The sequence below is a fragment of the Amblyraja radiata genome, chromosome 6, assembly GCF_010909765.2.
Source record: "Amblyraja radiata isolate CabotCenter1 chromosome 6, sAmbRad1.1.pri, whole genome shotgun sequence".
In the NCBI taxonomy this organism is placed as follows: Eukaryota; Metazoa; Chordata; class Chondrichthyes; order Rajiformes; family Rajidae; genus Amblyraja; species Amblyraja radiata.
Window position 1 is genome coordinate 12087229 of NC_045961.1, and position 15703 is coordinate 12102931.

Consider the following 15703-nt stretch of genomic DNA (forward strand, 5'->3'; position numbering starts at 1 on the left):
GACGTTTCGGGTCGAGACTCTTCTTCAGACCTTATGTGCCTACTTCAAACAAACAGACGTAAGGAAAATTGAATAATTTATTGAATGGCAGAGCAGGGTCAAAAGGCCAAAATAGATTCCTCTTATTCCTATTTCTTAAAATCTTATAGTTTTATAAGATTCTCTCCTCATAGGACAAATATTCAGCTCAGGGAACAATTTGATGAACCTTTGTTAGATAGAGAGAACCTTACTCCTGCATATAGTATGAGTATATGCATGGGTATGTCCAATGTCGCATCCAAAACGTTGCCTGTTCATTCCCTCCCCAGATGCTGCCTGACCAGCTGATTTCATCCAGCACAATGTATTTTGGTCATGCATATAGTAGTCTAGGTGTGGTCTCATCACAGATCTATATCAATGCAGAAAGAGGTATTAACAAATAACTGCAGATGCTGGTCAATACATAGAAGGATACAACATACTGGATTAACTCAGCAAGTCAGGCAGCATCCATGAAGAACATGGATAGGTCTATGCTGCTGAGTTCTTAAATGCAGAAAGATATGGTTTACTTGTGTATTCAAAACGTTTAGGAATAAAAACCAATTAGCCTTCTTGTTTGCTTTCTGCACTTGCATGCTAATTTTCAATGTGTAGGAAGGAACTGGTTTAAACTGAAGATAGACACAAAATGTTGGAGTAAATCAGTGGGACAGGGAGCATCTCTGGAGAAGCTGAGTCTGAAGAAGGGTCTCGACCAGAAACGTCACCCATTCCTTCTCTCCAGATATGCTGCCTGCCCAGGCTGATTTACTCCTGCTAATTTTCAATGATTTGTGTAGTTGGTCACCATCTGAACATTCATTACTTTCAAATATTCACTACTTAAAAAAGAAAATCAACTTTTCTTTATGTTTCCACCAAGGGAGTTGACCTGACATGTTTTCTTATTGTCGTCTGTCTCATATTCATGTTCACACTCATGCACTGCAATTCTATATTTCCTGAAGCCTCTCTATCCGACTCACAAACCACATTGCCATCCAACTTTTGTAATTCGCAAACCTGAGTAAATTTCACTTCATCTCTTCACCCAAATTGTTGATGTAAATTGTAAACAGCTGGAGTACGTCACCAATCTGCACGTCATCCCGCTAATCATATGCTCCAAAAGCAAAAATTACCCACTTATTCTTATCGCCTATTTTCCTATGACCATTGAATAATTTCCAACATCTATCAGTATTTTGTTAATCAATTTCATTCAAATAATTTCACACTGGTGTTCAAAATATGCCAACACTTCATTAGGATGTAATTAGCTCTAAAACAGTTTGGGATGTTCAGATGTCGTGAAAGATGCAAGGTTATGCTTCCTATTAAGTCAAAGATGTATGTTTTTTTTAATGCAGCTTCTCATGCTATATGTCTCGTATCATCCATCTTTTTGGGCTGAAGAAAGACACAAAATGCTGTAGTAACTCAGCAGGACAGGCAGCATCTCTGGAGAGAAGGAATGGGTGACGTTTCGGGTCGAGACCCTTCTTCGGACCCAAAACGTCACCTATACCTTCTCTCCTGAGAAGCTGCCTGTCCCGTTGAGTTACTTCAGCATTTTTTGTCGATCTTCGGTGTAAACCAGCATCTGCAGTTCCTTTCTACACACAATTCTTTGGGGATCTCTTAAAGAGAACACCATTTTTCAGGTGCTTAATGGTGAATTAAATCCATTTCCTATGTTGGATTAATGCCTGCCATAAGCCAGGCTTAGATTACTTATGATCATTTTAAATTGGGCTTTAAGCGGCTGTCCCACTGCTGCGACCTAATCCATGAGTTCTGGCGAGTTTGCCCTCGACTCATACTTGCCCTCGACACAAGCTTCTAAGAGGTCTTTGTAACTCTCCTTCATGCTCGATGGTAGTCCCCATGTACTCGAGGCCACAGCTAGGTTGCGGCATATTTTTCACCATGTTGAAAAATGCCCGCGAGTAAAAACAGGGCGCCATGGAAAAGTACTTTTTTTACTCATAGGTTTAGTCGAGGTAGGTCGTAGTAGATCGGCATGTTATTCGTAGGTAATCAAGGGTAGTCGAAGGTAATCGAAGGGAGTCAAAGGTAGTAGTAAGATTAAACGAGAACTTACCAGTTTGAAGTTTGATCTGTATTTTATGAGGAGTTACTATGAGGGATTACGTGAAGAGCCCGCTCAGCACGCATGCGCGGCCTACTTCAAAGCAGTGGTGTGGAATCACAGATAGACACAGTTATTGAAGTAAACATAGTAAAGACAAGGAGACATCAGTTTATCAGTTTGACCCATATTATTGAGGGTGGGAGCGGAGGGTACGTAATCCCTCATCGTAACTCCTCATAAAATACAGATCAAACTTCAAACTGCTAAGTTCTCGTTTAATCTTACTATTTTACTTCGGAGTCACGTGAGTGATTCCGTGAAGACTTCAAAGCTCTGTGATTTCAAACCGTGTAACAGTTATTACTTCACGCACTGCCGAAGTCCTTGAGGGAGGAAGTGTGTTATCGTAATCAACCAATGAATCTGTTTGTAGAAAAACACAATGGTATTTTTTAACAATAACAACAAAGACATTAAATTGCTCCCCTGGGCTTAAATTAAATATTTGCAGTCTGTAAAATCTTTCCTGCAAATGAAACAGGTTTTGCCAACGGCTTATTATAAAAAATTTTGAACGGTCTTTCGCCCGACCATCCTGCTATAGCCAGGATGTGGTCTATAGGCACGTCCATTCTTTTTGCCGTCGACGTGGATGCTGCCCTGGTGGAATTAAATTTGTACATGTTAGTTTTTATCCCAGCAGCTTTTAGCACCTGCTTGAGCTATCTCGAAATGGTTTGGCTCATCACCCGACCATAATGTTTTTTATGACTGACCCACAAGGCTTTTCATCTCCCTCGAATATTTGGTTGTGTCTATGTAGGATAGTAGGATCATGGCACATAACCGTGTTTCTGGCCGGTAAGCCCGGAATTCCACGACTGGATTAGGTGTTCCTGGTCTGCTCTGTTTGATCAGTCCCTGGATAACGACCGAGACCTGGTCTGGAGCTGTGAGCATGCTGTCCAGTCGCAATAGGTGTAGTGACTGGACCCTCTGTGCAGATACAAGTGCCATCAACATGAGTGTTTTGAGCATAGATTGTTCCAGGTTGAGGGATCTGGCTGGTGGCCATCCCCTGAGGTATGTCAGGACCACACTGACATCCCATGTATGGGTGTACCTTGGTCTAGGGGGTTAGAGTTGTAAATACCCTTCATTAGTTTGACCACCAGCGGGTGGGACCCCATGGCCTGTTGTCCTGGAGCTGGTTTTAAATAGACAGGCAGGGCACTTCTAGCTGTGTTGATGGCTCTGTAGCTGAGTCCTTCATCGTGGTGAAGTTTCGCCAAGAATTCCAGTACGTTGGTAACTGTAGCGGTTGGGTAGGTGGTCCCTGTATCCAAGCAGTAATTCTCCCATTTTTTGATGCTGGACAAGTGCTGTTTTTTAGTGGATGTTCGGAGGGATGCTGACATGGTGTCGACGGTTTGTTATGATAATCCCAGTCCCAGAAGTGGTTTGTGCATAAACTACAACCCAGGAGTTTGATTTTTTCATGGCACGGGTGGCTTGTGCCCGACACTGGGTGTTAATAACTCTGGGTCACTGGGGAATACTATCGGAGTTTCAACAACCATGTCATGGAGCATTGGGAACCATGGCTGCGTAGGCCAGTCGGGTACTATCAAAATACCTGAAGCAGAGTCCATTTGTATTGTGCGTAGTCCCCGACTGATGAGGCAGAAGGGAGGAAATGCATAGAAGAAGTATTTCCCCAATCCAGCGCGAATGCATCTACCGCTGCTGCCTCAGGGTCTGGTTCCCAAGCGACATACATAGGTACCTGGTGATTTAGCCTTGATGCAAATAAATCGATATCTGGCATGCCATATTGCTTGATAACTTTTGCGAATTTTTTTTTTTGGGTTTTAACATCCATTCGATGTTGTCATTAAATTTACGTGGCCTGGTGTCTGCCACTGTATTTAGCTTACCTGCCAGGTAAGTTGCTGATAGCCAAATATGTCTTTCGACACACCATTGCCAAATTGTGTTGACCAACTTGTCGCATGATACCGATTTTATGCCGTCCATATGGTTAATGTAGGTCACCACCGTAGTATTATCTATTTATAACCGTACATGCAAGTGATGCATATTTGTGCATATGCTTTAAACCATAAAAGTCACCCATCTCTAGATAATTAATGCCCAGTGTAAGTGGTAATGATGACTCTGGGTTAGTCCATCTATTACCTGTGCTAGATATAGAGTTAGTTGCTCCCCTGCCTTGAGCACTGGCATCTGTTTGGATAACTAACATAGGGTTAGTGATGATAATAGGGCTGAAACTATGCCAAACGTTTTTTGCCCACCACTGTAGTTCTGATATTGCTTCAGTGGGTAACTTTATGACACGATCATAATGACCTGTATGTCGTTTTTGGTGCAAAGGTGAGCATTAAATTGTTGCATGATTGTGCCAATTCAACTATGTTGTCTCTTGGCAATGTTACAGTCACGTAGTCTGAATTAATTGTGAAGCCCAAGTAGTCCATGATAGAGGATGGCTTCAACTTAGATTTATCTGGATGTAAGACAATCCCAGGGTTTCGAATAACTGTTTTGCAGCTGACACAGCTAACATAGTCAATTCCATGGTCGTGCCTATTATTTAAGATATCATCAAGATATGCCATGACAATATGTTTTTGTCTTCTGAATATTGCCAGAGCTGGTTTTAGTGTCTTGGTGAACAATCTTGGGCTGATGTGAACCCATTGGGTAACGCTTTAAACTGCTATAGCTGCCCCATCCAGGTAAATTTCAGGTATCTGCGATGATCCTTGTGAATGGTACTAAATAATAAACATCTTTAAGATGAATGCTTGCCATGAAGTATCCTTTGGAATTTAGTTGTTTGGCAGTAACAACCGGTTCCATTTTGAAATGTATATACTTAACAAACATATTTAGTGAAGTTAAGTCAATGATGATGCGACATCCACCATCTTTTTTGGGTTTAGTGAATATATTGCAAGGGTTCAGGTTTTTCCCATGATACCCTTTGTAATTAGTCTCACCAGTTCAGCTTGTCCCTCTTGTTTCTTTAACGGAGAGGGGAAAATACCCTCTGGGGTGAATGTTGACCTGGTGGCAATTTTTCTAGTATGAATTGTATCCACTAATGCCATTGAGTATATACTGATCACTCGTGATAGACTCCCGTGTGTTAGTATTACTCTATATGCTGGTAGGAACCAGACCCACCTACCTCCATGGTTATGGGTATTCTTCTGTTTCCTGCCGGTCCAACGAGTGTTGCACGTCGTCTGACGTGGCGGTGACGTTGGGGGGTGGCACATTTTCCATGGGGTCCGCTCTGGGCCCTGGTCTAAAGAAGACTTTCGGTGATAGAATGCGGACCCCGAGCATTCATCAGTCCCATATGGTAGACGTCGACTGATGGACGAAATGGGTGCTGCTGCTTATTGTTTTTGGTTTTGCTCGTCCCAGGGCCTGCCCTCATGAGACCGAAAGCTTGTTAAAGCCTCTCCATATCCTTCATATGCTTATGAGGTTTTTGCCAAAGAGCAGTGGGTCTGATTCAGTGGCTGGGGTTTTGCACAACCCCGCAAATTTAGGATTTTATGGCAGGTCTTATGATTTGTTTACGAAGGTTGTGGTCATCTCCATATTGGTCCACGGAACGAGCAGATGATGTGATGGCTGACGTCAGGAGCCTGAGGACCGCTGCAGTTTTAGCTCCTGGTTCCAAATGTTTGCCCCAACGTGCCCCCACTTTTGGCTGTTTACAGCCGGCACTTTAAGGGACTCACAGTTCTCTGGAGCTGTATACCTCATTGACCACCTCTCCTGTAGGGCCTTGAACGGCCTCCTGCACGTGGGGTTGCCACGTAGCGGTCCACCACACCTAGCAGCTCTTCCTGTTCCTGCACCCCTTGCATACTCCCGAGATCTTCAGCCATCGTCCCCTCTTCTTGACCAGCCCAGTCCTGGTCACCAAAGCTACCCTCGGGTAAGGAGGAAGCAATGGACAGTGCAGAAGGCACTGTGGAGGGAGTGCCTGAACTCCCCCCTGCGAGAGCGCCCCTCACGAGCGCGTCTCGCTGGAGCTCCTGCTCCAGGAGCCGCTCCAGCGGCTCAGCCGGCTGTCTCTCCCCCGGGCGGGTGGAGAGACGTCCCCGTCCGACAAGTCGGAAGCCACCAGTCGGACGCCTCTTCCGTGGCTTTACTTCCAGCCCTCTGCTCAGGCGCTAGCGGGCTGGGCTCGGACGCGGTGTCGGGGAATAGCGGAGCGCCCGGTAAGCAGTCCTACCGCCTTGTTGCTGCCCCCCCCCCCCCCCAGATGGAACGCTCCTCCGTGGAGTCGAGCGGGGAACAGGTCTTTTCAGGCGGCTGTCTTTCCCCCCCGTGCGGGTGGAGAGACGTCCCCGCTCGACAAGTCGAAGCCACCGGTCGGACGCCTCTTCCGTGGCTTGCTTCCAGCGCGGTGTCGGGGGATAGCGGAGCGCCGGGTAAGCGGTCCTACCACCTTGTTGCTGCCCCCCCCCCACTCTTCCGTGGCTTGGGGGACAGGTTTGTTCTAGAGCCTTTCTTCTCTGCCTGAAAGCAGAAGGCTCCTCCTGTGAAAGAAAAACCCGACCTCAGAGCTTACCTGACGGACCGTTTCTTTCACCCCGTAGCGGGAGCGCCTGACTCCCGATGCACCGCTGTTGCAATGCTGGCGATAATGCCGCGCATGCGTGCTGAGCGGGCTCTTCACGGAATCACTCACGTGACTCCGAAGTAAAATCATAGATAGCCTTCAACATAGTCGAAGGGAGGTCGAAGGGAGGTCGAAGGAGATCGAAGGAGGTCGTCTTCAATCTCCACTATTCAGTGTCCAATTTTCCCGTAGCTAATCGAAGCTAGCCTTCAACATTGTCGAAGGAGGTCGAAGGAGGTCGAAGGAGGTCGAAGGAGATCTTCTACATAGTCGAAAGATGTCTTCAACATGATATTTTTTCAAACTCTCCTAAACTCTTCTAAACTCGCCAATTAGGTCACCACAGTGGGACAGCCCCTTTAGGAAGGCTGAGGGAAAGGTATCTCGTGGTCTTATTAACTAGATCTGCATTCAATTTCACATTGTAGACATAAGAAACAATAAGCACCATGTGCTTATACAATATAATGTTCATACACTAAACATTGTACATATGAGAACAGATGCCGTAAGAAGCTCACAGGTACTAACTTAAATGAAATGGTCAAATACTGATAGATTTCAATATGTATAAGGTAACCAAAATTGTAATATTATTTCCTTCCTTATGTTATATTCCACTATGAACATTGTGACTCTCAATAAGTTGCAGAAGAACACATATATTTAATATGGGTACTCTTAATAATGAATATTTTTCTATTAATTTTCCCACTCAATTCCTGCTTAACTTTCCAGCACATCTATTTGCAGGAATCCATCATCTCCTTTATTTGAGCTTCATCAGTTTTATTTCAAAACTCCAATTATTGCCCCTTTCAGTGGAAAGCACATATTTCACTATTGCAACTTAGAGTGATACAGTGTTGAAACTGGCCCTTCCACCCAACTTGCCCACACCGGCCAAAATGTCCCAGCTACACAAGTCCCATCTGCCTGTGTTTGGCCCATATCCCTCTAAACCAGTCCCATCCATGTACCTGTCTAACTGTTTTTTCAATGTAGGGATAGTCCCTGCCTCAACTACCTCCTCTGATAGACACAAAATATTACAGTAACTCAGGCAGCATCTCTGGAGAGAAGGAATGGGTGATGTTTCGGGTCGAGACCCTTTTTCAGACTGATGTCAGGGGAGGGGGCTGGACAGAGATAGAATGTAGTCGGAGACCGTAAGACTGGTGGGAGAACTAGGAAGGGGGAGGGGATGGAGAGAGAGGGAAAGCAAGGGCTATTTAAAGTTAGAGAAGTCATTGTTCAAACTGCTGGGGTGGAAGCTACCCAAGCAAAATATGAGGTGCTGTTCCTCCAATTTGCTCTGGGCCTCACTCTGACAGTGGAGGAGGCCCAGGACCGAAAGGTCAGATTGGGAATGGGAGGGGGAGTTAAGGTTCTGAGCAACGGTGAGATCAGATAGGTTAAGGCAGACCGAGCGGAGGCGTTCAGCGAAACGATCGCCAAGCCTGCGCTTGGTCTCGTCGATGTACAGGAGTTGACACCTGGAACAGCGGATACAGTGTTACCTCCTCTGGCAGCTTGTTGCATATCCTACCACCCTTTGTGTGAAAAAGCTACCCCTCAGATTCCCATTAAATCTTTTGCCCTTTACCTTAAAATATGTCCAATGGTCCTCGATTCACCTACTATGGGCAAAGGACTCTGTGCATCGACCCGAACGTTTACTCTCATTCCAACTTTCCCATTACCAGCTCCCCTCATCGCCAGCTTTTAAAGATGGTTCACACTGATTATTGGAAATGAATGGAAATGAAAATCTAATCATTCGTGGTTACATGTTGTTTTCCAGTAACCTACTCCAATGTGTATGATTCATGTGTGACCCATTACAATAGTCGGTTCCAACGGTTGGGATCAATCTTCACCTTGCATTCCATCTCTATTCACTCACACGTGCAGCTTGTGAGGCAACTAACACCTTGGTTGGCATAATTTAATTCAAATCAGAGACCAAAGGGAATGGTAAAACTATAAGATGCACGTGACTCCTTATTGTAAAATGTGAGAGAATCATTGTTCCATATCCTGGGCTCTGGAGAAGAATTACTTTGATCATGAAAAAGGTCAACAGAGTTGTCATTTCTCTTTAAGTCAATTGCCTTTGTAAATCTAAGCTGCAGTGAGGTAAAGATTATAGCAACTTTAATAATATAATCACTAATATAAAAATTTCACTCATATTTTTTAATAATGGTCTGGGAACATGCAGTTTCATAGCCGTAATTTTAGTTGCAAGAAGGAGTCATTTAATTAATCAGCAGTACCAAATCGAAGGCTTTGCAGGAGCAGTACCTCATATTCCGCTTGGGGAGTCTGCATCCTGGGGGCATGAACATTGAATTCTCCCAATTTTGTTAGCCCTTGCTGTCTCCTCCCCTTCCTCAGCCCTCGGGCTGTCTCCTCCCTGCCCCCAGCCCTCGGGCTCCTCCTCCTCCTTTTTCCTTTCTTCGCCCCGCCCCCCACACCCCATCAGTCTGAAGAAGGGTTTCAGCCCGAAACGTTGCCTATATCTTTCGCTCCATAGATGCTGCTGCACCAGCTGAGTTTCTCCAGCATTTTTGTGTACCTTTGATTTTCCAGCATCTGCAGTTCCTTCTTAAACACGAAGGCTTTGCAGCCCTGTTTCAGATTGTAAATATTGGTTATCAACATCACCTTAAACCAAAAGAGACTAATGGGCTGTTACTAATTGTCACCATGTCTTATTTCTATCATTTTCATAAATTAATTTACGGTGCACATGAAGATAATCAGATAACGTCCATGCCTTGGTGTGTCGTACTACTTCCAAAGATGAAAGCTGCTGGACATCGCTCTATGCATAAGGCACAAGATTCAACAATAAGGTTCATTTATATCTCCATTCACAGGTTAAAATATTTTCTCTCCCAGGATGAGAATTATCTCTCCATGTTTTCAGAAAAATTAATTGAAATTGGGACATGCAGAAAATAGATGTCTGGGGAATATCATGATGCTAAAGAATGAATTAATAACTGAAAACACAAAATGTAATACTTAAAATGCTTAATGGTCACAGCATGTTTCCTAACATTGATTTCTTATCTTCTCATGCTATCATTTGGCATCCCAAGCAATTGCTAAAATCACCATTGAAAGCATTGCTGAAACTCTTATGTAGCATCCGAGACCCAATGATTTTTGGCTGACCTCGGCTCTTAAGATCAGAAGGGAGGATATTTAGTTTAGGTTAGAGATACAACATGGAAACAGGCCCTTCGGCCCACTGAGTCTGCACTGACCAGCGATCCCTGCACACTATCACTATCCTACACACACTCGGGACAATTTACATTTATACCAAGCCAATTAACCTACAAACCTGTACTTCTTTGGAGTGTGGGAGGAAACCAAAAGATCTTGGAGAAAACCCACACAGGTCACGGGGAGAACGTACAAACTCCATACAGGCAGCACCCGAGGTCAGGATCAAACCCGGGTCTCTGGCGTTGTAAGGCAGCAACTCTACCACTGCGCACTGTGCTGCCCTGACAACTTTGCTGATAACTTGGCATGGATCAGTTCCTTCGATGATGAAGCAGTATGTCGCAATGTTAGTGTTTCGAGTGGTTTCGAGTGGTATAAGTATTACCAACTAGAGTACGATCCTTACTGACTCTTCGTGACATTGAAAGCACAATTTTCTCCCTGTTTTCCAACATTAAGATTGTCAGTGTAATAAGCTATTTATGATGAAGTAATGATTTTTTGGGTATGATTGGGCTCATAGAGTCATAAGGGCATTCAGACACTTCTACCCAACCTGCCCAATGCAACCAATTTGCTCCATCTACACCAGTCCCACCTGCCTGTATTTGACCCATGTCCCTCGTAATGGTTCCTAAACTGTCCAAATGTCTTTTAAATGTTGTTAAAGTACCGGTCTTAACTATCTTTTCTGGCAGCTCACCCCAGCGGTATGAACATTGACCTCCAATTTCAGGTAGTCCTTGCTTTCTCCCTCTTTCCCCTCCTCTTCCCAGCTCCCCACAGCCCACTGCCTCCCCGCCTCTTCCTTTCTTCTTCCCGCCCCCCACCCCCACATCAGTCTGACGAAGGGTCTCGACCCGAAACGTCACCCCATCCTTCGCTCCATGGCAAGGCATTGAATGTATTTCAGGTACTGCAGATACGAGTTAATGGAAATAGTTAAGGGCCTGTCCCACTTGCATGCGATTGCATGCATTTGGCGTGAACAAACGGAAGTGGAAGTACGCGCTAAGTACACGCTAAGTGCGCGATAAGTTTGCGCTAAGTTCGCGCGTGATGTAATTTGCGTCATACTTACCAATCAGCTGGGCAGGAGGCGGGCCGACTGAATTTGGGCGTCGCACAGCGTCGGGCGGTGACGTCATAATGCAATGCCATGCCGGGTGGTGACATCATTGCGCAACGCCACGCGCTAGGCGTATACCGTAAAGACGCTGCATACGCCATCAAGATGCTGCGTATGACCGCAATGCGCCTGCGCGCGTAGATTTCGGACACTGTCAGATTTTCGGAGCCCCGCACGATGTCGAGACCAGCCCCGCACAACTTCTACGTGAGACCAGCCCCACGCGGCCATACGGTGCCCGTACACCTCAAGCGACCACGTTTGGTCGCGCCAAACGCATGCAATCGCATGCAAGTGGCACAGGCCCTTTACTGTTCATGGTGAACATGGCTTCAGCGGCCATCTGTGGCCTGAGGAACTTTGGTTTAATATTCGTCCAGAAAAGTTAGTTTAGTTCAGTTTAGTTTATTGCCATGTGTACCGAGGTACAGTGAAAAGCCTGCTAACCAGTCAGCAGAAAGACAATACATGATTACAATCGAGCCATTAACAATGTATAGATATTGTTGTTGCTGTTCGTCCTTTGTAGTCAAAGAAGACCATGACTTCAGTGTTTTTGTTTTTGTTTGTGTCTGGAGGTGACTGGTGAGACTGATCTGGGCCTGGAAGGCTCGCCCGCATATGGGACACAGTTGGGTGGGCACTGCAGTAGAGGTTGAAGTGGCTCGAGCCTTGCACGCAGCGCATTTCCTCTGAGCTTCTGCGGTGCGCTTCTTCACAGCTGCACGCGCTCCCGTGGTGATCTTGCTTCGTCCAGTTGGGCAGTACAGGTCCTGAAGTCATGACTTGCGCTTGACATGGATTAAAGTGAGGGAGAGGTGTGCAAATCGTCAGCCTCACTCTCTCGTCCCGTCCCGGCCTATCTGGGACCAGTGGCAAATAGTCTAGACGGCTGGCGATAGGTCAGGATCCAGTGGATGGCCACCAGTGTTCTACCTGAACATTGTGCCCTAATTGTGCTCCACGACGCTTTGCTGGGTCCAACATCCTACCCATTGGACCGCCAAATGGTGGTCTCCTCCGCTGGATCCAGTCTTCACCTTTCCTGAATTAGGTAATAGCCACAAGGCAGTGGAGGTTTGCATTTTGTGTTTTCCTTCACCCTAAATGTATAAATGTACAAATGCATGATAAGGGAATAACGTTTAGTGCCAGTAAAGTCCGATCAAGGATAGTCTGACGATCCCTGATGAGGTAGATAGTAGTTTAGGATCGTGCCCTAGTTGTGGTAGGATGGTTGAGTTGTCTGAAAACAGCTGGAGTACATCAGGGAGGACAATTACATGAAGGCTTTATTCCAGGAGAAAATCTTACCTGTTGGAGTCATGGCACAGACACAGCCTCTTTGGCCCACCAAATCCACACTGACCTTTCTGCCCATTCACATGACCCCAGTTTGCCAACATTAGTAATAATAATAATAATAATAAATTTTATTTCATGGGCGCCTTTCAGACATCTCAAGGACACCTTACATAGTAATCGGAATAAAAACATATAATCGGAATATAACAAGTAATAAAGACATCACAGAGACACAAATTAAAAACAGAATTCAATCCAAAAACAGAAAATCAAAAACACAGTGTGAAGATATTAGTACCATATCTTCTCTGCCTTCCCTATTCCGGAGAGATGACAAATGAAACACGATAGTATTGAGTACCTTAGCTTTTGCCTTTGTCCAGCCGGCACTACAACTCTGACTTCCTGCATGCCTAAGAGCAGAGACTGCACGAGTTGGTCAAACTGGCCACAGTTCCACAATGTAGGAGGTCATTCATGTGTAGGGAGTGAAGATGAATGATGTGATAATGAGGTTGGGAGAAGAAATGGGAAAGTGTAAATCCTACAATTCTGTGCTGCCTGCATAGTATGAGGGGTGAAGAAGATCTTTTAGTCATGGGCGGCAGTGGGGATAGAGGGAAGGGTGCAATTGTCATGGTCTAAGTGGGAAGCAATGTTGTATTGGTCAATGGTCAATGGTTCAATGGTTTCTTTATTGTCATGTGTACCAGGTACAATGGAACACATTCTTTACATACAGCTTAGCAAGACAATCCCCGTAACTCAGCACAATCACCCCGGTCAGTACAGTGTGAACAGAACAGCCCACTGAGTCCATGTGCAAGAGGTGCCATTTTGGTGCCATTTTACAGTCCCAGATGCCGCTGTCCACAAAGGCCCGTTGCAGCCGACACCTCCCTTCCGGTCGTCCCTCTCCACGCCTCTTCAGCCCTCGTTCCCAGGGGGTGGGGGGCTCCCGCAGACGACCTCAAGGGCACGGAAGGTAAGATCCCCGGTTCCTCCCACTGGGCACTTGGTTCAGCGTCCGCTGTCTTTGCTGGCTCCCTCCACCCCCTCTCTGATTCCTGGTCCACGGGGTGAGCAGGGGCCGGGCTCGGCGGCCTTCCCTCTCCAGGTGAGCCGGGCCACCGGTTGGGATACAGTGCGGCTCGCCGGGTCACTGGGCCAAGGCCCAGGCTGCTGCAGGGCCCCCTAGTGGCCATCTCTAGGCACTGAGGCCCAGGCTGCTGCAGGGCCCAGCGCGATCCTCTCTAGGCATTGAGGCCATGCACTGTGTCCCGCCACTGGTCTGCTTACCGGCCCTCTGTCCAACTCCCTCCTAACTGGTCCACGGGGTGAGCAACTTATTGGTATTGCTATTTTGGTATTGTGTGATTATTGTCACGTATACCACTGAAAAACTCTGTTTGTGTGCTATCCAGTCAAGTCATAGCAACCATGAGTGTAATCAAGTCACTGTAACTGTAAGAGCAAAAAGAAAAGTACCAGAGCCAAGGTCTGCAATGAGGTAGGTTGGAAGATTGAGACTTCACCCTAACTTATGGGAGGACCATTCAGTAGTCTGATAACACCAGGGAAGAATCTGCTCCTGAATCTGCTGGTCCGTGCCAGCAGGCCTTTGTATCTTCGGCACAAAGAGAGAGGAGAGAAGAAAGGTGGTCACGGTGGCGCAACGGTAGAGTTGCTGCCTTACAGCGAATGCAGCGCCGGAGACCCAGGTTCGATCCTGACTATGGGTGCTGCCTGCACGGAGTTTGTACGTTCTCCCCATGATCTGCATGGGTTTTCTCCGAGATCTTCGGTTTCTTCCAACACTTCAAAGACGTACAGGTTTGCAGGTTAATTGGCTTGGTAAATGTAAAAATTGCTCCCACGGGGGTGTAGGATAGTGTTAGTGTGCGGGGATCGCTGGTCCGCGCGGACCCGGTGGGCCGAAGGGCCTGTTTCCGCGCTGTATGTCTAAACTAAACTCAACTGAACTAAAAGGGATGACTGGTGTGAAAATAGTCCTTGATTTTGTTGGCAGCTTTCCTGAGGAGGTGTGAAATATAGATGGAGTTGATGGGAGAAGGGGGGATGGGGGCGGCAAGCTGGCTTGTGTGATGCAGACAATGTGAAGAAAGTGGTTCAGCTAACATGCACATTAATAAGGCAATACTATGCAGTTTATAACCTTTGGATTACCACTTGTACCGCATGCAAACTGGCAAAGGGGAACCAGGCCACCCCCCTCCTCCCTCTCTTCATCAATGGAGAGGTGGTTGAGAGGGTCACCTCCTTTAAGTTCCTAGGGACCACCATACATCAATCCCTATCATGGGAGCTCAACACCAGTCTCATAATCAGCAAGTGCCACCAGCGACTTTACTTCCTGCGGCAGCTCAAAAAATTCAAGGTCAGTCGACCAGCCATGACCCACTTCTATAGGTCTACCATAGAAAGCATACTCACATTCTCCATGCTTGTCTGGTATGGTCACACAACCTCGCAGGATAAGACTCGGCTGGAGAGAATAGTGCGCCGAGCTTCTAAGATCATCGGTTGCAGCAGACTTCCCTCAGTGACATCACTTTACTCAACAAGACTCACCAGAAAGGCCAAAAAAATCATAGCAGACCACTTTCACCCGGCACATTACCTCTTTAATCTCCTCCCATCAGGAAGGAGATATAGAAGCATTAAAAGTAAAACATCTCGCTTCAGAGACAGCACCTACCTCCAAGCCATCAGATATTTGAATTTGCACTAATCACTCTGCACTTTCTTTTGCACTTGCACTTACGCTTAACATGACGCTGCTGGGTCCTGTCCTTTATGTATATATTGTCCTTCGTACAGTATTGTCTGTATTATTTATTGTGGTGTATGGTTGTATTGTACTGTATTGTATCTGTCTGAGAGCGAACCAAGACACATTCCTATCAACTTGTTGACATGGCAATAAACTTCTTGAATTTTGAGGATCAACAATACTGAACCTGTAACTCAAGTTGTGGTGAAGAAGTAGATTTCATTCCACCACGCAAAGGTGAAACTTTGTGTTCAGGGATGAAAGTGATATGACCAAAACATATAAAATTCTTCCAGGGATTGAAGAAGAAGATGAGGAGTGATGATTCTCCAGCCAGGAGTCATCCTCTAAGCCCGTTAATGCTAGATGGTGGTGAATCTTTGGAATACATTACCTAATAGGTCAAGTGCGTGTCCCCAACCATATTCAGAACATAAC